Genomic DNA, 5,636 nt, shown 5'->3' with positions numbered 1-5,636 from the left:
CAAAACCAAAAGTTTTGTTCACAAGAAACATTTTATTGACCGAAACCCGAATAGAGAGAGAGGAAAAATCTTTTTATACCCGAACGTAATAAACCTAAATTTACATAAATATCAAACAAAGAAGCGTGAAACCGAAACTATGCTAGAATAGAAAAACAAAAAGACAAAGGATACAGGATGACATAACCAAGGATGACATAACCAAAATCTCACGCAAACACACAAATCAATAAGCCAAATTCCCTCGTGTCCAAGTTTTAAGTACAAATAATCAAATAGGGAATTTTCCCTCATTCCATGAAAGATCAGCGCATCTGGCTCGTGACCTCATAATATTAATGTGGCTTGTACACGTGATCAATAGTGTACGAGAAAGGATTCGAAAAGTCGCCTGTATGTTACTTACTTGATTACTTGGTATTTTTTGTTAGTTTTTCATCTTTGATTACGAAAACAACTTCATTGCACAAGTATTTAAACACCAAATGGCTATCAGCTATCCGTGACACATCCTGTCTAGTTCTCTTCGCTCTCCCTTACCCCATCCTGGTCAGAAGAGTTGTAAAGACAACTTCCTCGCAAGCTACTTCGCGAATATCACAGAAACTCCTAGAACAGCGGAAGTCTATAACAGTTTACTGTTCTCGTTCAGACATTTTCTTTTTCACACTTGATTACTTTTAAGGATTAATATCCTGCCAATGACCAATTCTCAGTCACCAGCGAGTAACGTCATCAACAAAATACACATCAACACCGCTAAAAGTCGGCTGATACGACATAGTTCCACTAAGATCCCCTAACTTGCCTCCTTCCTCTTTGAAACACACACAGTCGCCCTTTAAGAAACGACTACGAAACAATTGAACATCCGGCTATAAAGTTGAGGCGGGAAAGCACGTTTGATACGGGAACTTGAATAACCTTCAATAAACTTCAGTGATGTCAAGTAATCAGTGTCTCAATCACTGATTCTGATATTTTATACATATGACTGAGTAACGTTGCGGAAAAAAAAACATATAACAGCAGCATTTTTAAATACTAAGCAAAATTTGAATACTTCATTCCCCACGAGAAACCAGATCTAAGATACAGACAAGGCATATGGATTCAAAATGCGTCAACAAAGATTATGCATCTATTATGTATCGAATACGTACCTCAACTCAGACCTTCACCTCAGCTGATCAGACCACAGAAAACGACTTTCATTAAGATGGTCTCAGATGACTTGCTAGCCTATGGAGAACAGATTACAGCAATTATTACATGAGTGGTTGAGAAACATTGGAAAAGTCTGAGTTTCTGAATCGACTAGGCCCTTACCGTGTATAGAAAATGACTGAACGCGAAACCAAAGTTGAATCACAAATAATCAAATAAGGGAATTTTCCCTCATTCCATGACAGATAAGCGCATCTGGCTCGTGACCTCATAATAATAATCTGGCTTTCACACGTGATCAATAGTGTAAGAGAAAGGATTCGAAACATTGGAAACGTCTGAGTTTCTGAATCGACTGGGCCCTTACCATGTATAGAAATGACTGAAAGCGAAACTAAAAGTTAAATTAGAAATAAAAAATAAAAATAAATAAATATACATTTATATAGCGCCATTTTCCACTAATTGTCCATGGCGCTTTACAATACTTTAAAATTAAAATCGTAATTCTTTAAAAACCTAAAATCCTAAATCCTAAAAGTTAAAATCCTAAGAATTAAATACGCTATATAATACAATTAGGCTACAAATAAAAAGTAAAAACTACAAATCAAATGCACGCTTAAAAAGATAAGTCTTAAGATTAGCCTTAAAAACTGCCTCTGATGATGAAAGTCTGATCTGGAGGGGTAGCTTATTCCAGAGCCTTGGTGCCGCCACGGAAAAAGCCCTTTCACCATACGTTTTAAGATTTGCTCTAGGCTCATCAAGCAACCTGTTGTTTGAAGATCTTAGTGTCCGACCAGAAATGTTAAATCGCAGTAGGTCTCTAATGTAATCAGGGGCCAGTCCATTCATTATAATCAAATAGGGAATTTTCCCTCATCTCATGACAGATGAGCGCATCTGGCTCGTGACCTCATAATAATAATCTGGCTTTTACACGTGATCAATAGTGTAATAAAAAGGATTCGAAAAGTCTTCGGCTGTATGTTACTTACTTGATTACTTGGTATTTTTTGTTAGTTTTTCATCTTTGATTACGAATACAACTTTAAAGCACAAGAATTTAAACACCAAATGACTGTCAGCTATGTCAATTCGTGACACATCCTAACTAGTTCCCCTTGCTCTCCTTTCCCCACCCTGCTCAGGAGAGCTGTAAAGGCAGCTTCCTCGCAGGCTGCTTTGCGAATATCACAAAAACCCCTACAACAGCGAAAGTCTATCACAGTTTACTGTTCTCGTTTAGACATTTTCTTTTTCACACTTGATTAGTTTTAAGGATTAATATCGTGACAATGAGCAATTCTCAGTCACCAGCCAGTAACGTCATCAACAAAATACACATTAACACCGCTAAAAGACGGATACGACATTAAGCTCCACTAAGATCACCTAATTTGACTCCTTCCCCTTTGAAAAACACACAGTCGCCCTTTGATAAATGAATACGAAACGATTGAATATTCGGCTATAAAGTTGAACTCGGAAAGCACATTTGATACGGGAAGTTGAATGATCTTCAATAAACTTCAGTGATATCAAGTTATCGGTGTCTCAATTTCTGGATTTTTATACATATGACTGATTAACGTTGCGAAAAAACGCATGCAACAGCAGCATTTTTGAATACTAAGCAAAATTGGAATGCTTCATTCCCCACGAGAAACCAGATCTAAGAACAGACGATGCATATGGATTCAAAATGCGTCAACAAAGATTATGCATTTATTATGTATCGAATACGTACCTCAGCTCAGACCTTCACCTCAGCTGATCAGACAGAAAACTATGATTCAGATGGTCTCAGATGACTTGCTAGCCTATGGAGAACAGATTACAGCAATTACTACACGAGTCCTTGAGAAACATTGGAAAAGTCTGAGTTTCTGAATCGATTAGGTCCTTACCGTGTATAGAAAATGACTGAAAGCGAAACTAAAAGATCAATTATAAATAATCAAATAGGGGTTTTTCCCTCATTCCATGAAAGATCAGCGCATCTGGCTCGTGACGTCATAGTATTAATCTGGCTTGTACACGTGATAAATAGTGTAAAAGGAAGCATTCGAAAAGTCGCCTGTACATTAGTTACTTGATTACTTGGTATTTTTTGTTAGTTTTTCATCTTTGATTTTGAACACAACTTTATTGCGCAAGCATTTAAACACCAAATGACTATCAGCTATGTCAATCCATGACACATCCTGTCTAGTTCTCCTGATGCTCTCCCTTATCCCACCCTGCTCAGAAGAGCTGTAAAGACAGTTTCTTCGCAAGCTACTTCGCGAATATCACAAAAACCCCTACAACAGCGCAAGTCTATCACAGTTTACTGTTCTCGTTCAGACATTTTCTTTTTCACACTTGATTACTTTTAAGGATTAATATCGTGACAATGAGCAATTTTCTGTCACCAGCGAGTAACGTCATCAACAAAACACACATCAACACCGCTAAAAGTCAGAGACGACATAGGCCCACTAAGATCACGTAACTTGCCTCCTTCCCCTTTGAAACACACACATTCGCCCTTTTAAAAGTGAATACGGAACAATTGAATATTCGGCTATAAAGTTGAGGACGGAAAGCACGTTTGATACGGGAAGTTGAATGACCTTTAATAAACTGCAGTGATATCAAGTGTCAGTGTCTCAATTTCTGGATATTTTATACAAATGACTGAGTAACGTTGAGAAGAAACACGAACAACAGCAGCATTTTTAAATATAAAGCAAAATTTGAATACTTCATTCCCCACGAGAAACCAGATCTAACATACAGACAATGCACATGGATTCCAAATTCGTCTTATGTATCGAATACGTACCTCAGCTCAGACCTTCGCCTCAGCTGATCAGACAGAAAACTATGATTGAGATGGTCTCAGATGACTTGCTAGCCTATGGAGAACAGATTACAGCATACACGAGTCGTTGAGAAACATTGGAAAAGTCTGAGTTTCTGAATCGACTAGGCCCTTGCCGTGTATAGAAAATGACTGAAAGCGAAACCAAAAGTTTTAAGCACAAATAATCAAATAGGAAATTTTCCCTCATTCCATGAGAGATCAGCGCATCTGGTTCGTGACCTCCTAATATTAATCTGGCTTGTACACGTGATCAATGCAATAGTGTTAAGAGAAAGGATTCGAAAAGTCGTCTGTATGTTGTTTACTTGATTACTTGGTATATATTTTGTGTTAGTTTTGCATCTTTGATTACGAATCCAACTTTATTGCGCAAGTATTAAACGCCAAATGACTATCACCTATGTCAATCCGTGACACATCCTGTCGAGTTCTCCTTGCTCTCACTTACCCCACCCTACTCAGAAGAGCTGTAGAGACAGTTTCCTCGCAGGCTACTTCGCGAATATCACGAAAGTCCCTACAACAGCGGAAGTCTATCAAGTTTACTGTTCTCGTTCAGACATTTTCTTTTTCACACTTGAATAGTTTTAAGGATTTTTATCGTGACAATGAGCAATTCTCAGTCACCAGCGAGTAAAGTCATCAACAAAGTACACATTAACACCGCTAAAAGTCGGATACGACATAGCTCCACTAAGATCGCCTAACTTGCCTCCTTCCCTTTGAAAAACACACAGTCGCTCTTTGAAAACTAAATACGAAACAGTTGAATATTCGACTATAAAGTTGAGGCCGGAAAGCACGTTTGATACGGGCCGGGAAGTTGATTGACCTTCAATAAACTTCAGTGATATCAAGTGACCAGTGTCGAAATTTCTGGATATTTTATACATATGGCTGAGTAACGCTGAGAAAAAACACATACAACAGCAACATTTTTAGATGTTAAGCAAAATTTGAATACTTCATTCCCCACGAGAAACCAGATCTAACATACAGACAATGCATGTGGATTCAAAATTCGTCTTATGTATCGAATACGTACCTCAGCTCAGACCTTCACCTCAGCTGATCAGACAGAAAACTATGATTGAGATGGTCTCAGATCACTTGCTAGCCTATGGAGAATAGATTACAGCAATTACTAAGCGAGTCGCTGAGAAACATTGGAAAAGTCTCAGTTTCTGAATCGACTAGGCCTTAACCGTGTGTAGAAAATGAGTGTAAGCGAAACCAAAAGTTTTAAGTACAAATAATCAAGTAGGGAATTTTCCCTCATTCCATCATACATCAGCGCATCTGGCTCGTGACCTCATAATATTAATGTGGCTTGCACACGTGATCAATAGTGTAAGAGAAAGGATTCGAAAAGTCGCCTGTATGTTACTTACTTGATTACTTGGTATTTTTTGTTAGTTTTTCATCTTTGATTGCGAAAACAACTTTATTGCGCAAGCATTTAAACACCAAATGACTATCAGCTATCCGTGACGCATCCTGTCTAGTTCTCCTGATGCTCTCCCTTACCCCATCCTGCTCAGAAGAGCTGTAAAGACAACTTCCACGCGAGCTACTTCGCGAATATCACAAAAAC

General features: G+C 38.2%; 1 long non-coding RNA gene across 1 annotated transcript in view; it reads right to left on the bottom strand.

The window, feature by feature from the left end:
• Positions 1–4,619: 4,619 nt before the first annotated feature.
• Positions 4,620–5,636, bottom strand: part of LOC149117254 (uncharacterized) — a 1,742-nt gene continuing 725 nt past the window's right edge. Inside the window, exon 2 of the long non-coding RNA XR_016203603.1 lies at positions 4,620–5,636. This exon is cut by the window's right edge and continues 232 nt beyond it. This is a non-coding gene — a long non-coding RNA (uncharacterized LOC149117254).

Source organism: Orbicella faveolata, unplaced genomic scaffold (genome assembly GCF_042242905.1).
Source record: "Orbicella faveolata isolate gen_17 unplaced genomic scaffold, um_ofav_v1 contig_12, whole genome shotgun sequence".
In the NCBI taxonomy this organism is placed as follows: domain Eukaryota; kingdom Metazoa; phylum Cnidaria; class Anthozoa; order Scleractinia; family Merulinidae; genus Orbicella; species Orbicella faveolata.
The sequence above is the reverse complement of the archived record's forward strand: the minus strand, read 5'-3'. Positions and strand labels throughout refer to the sequence as shown.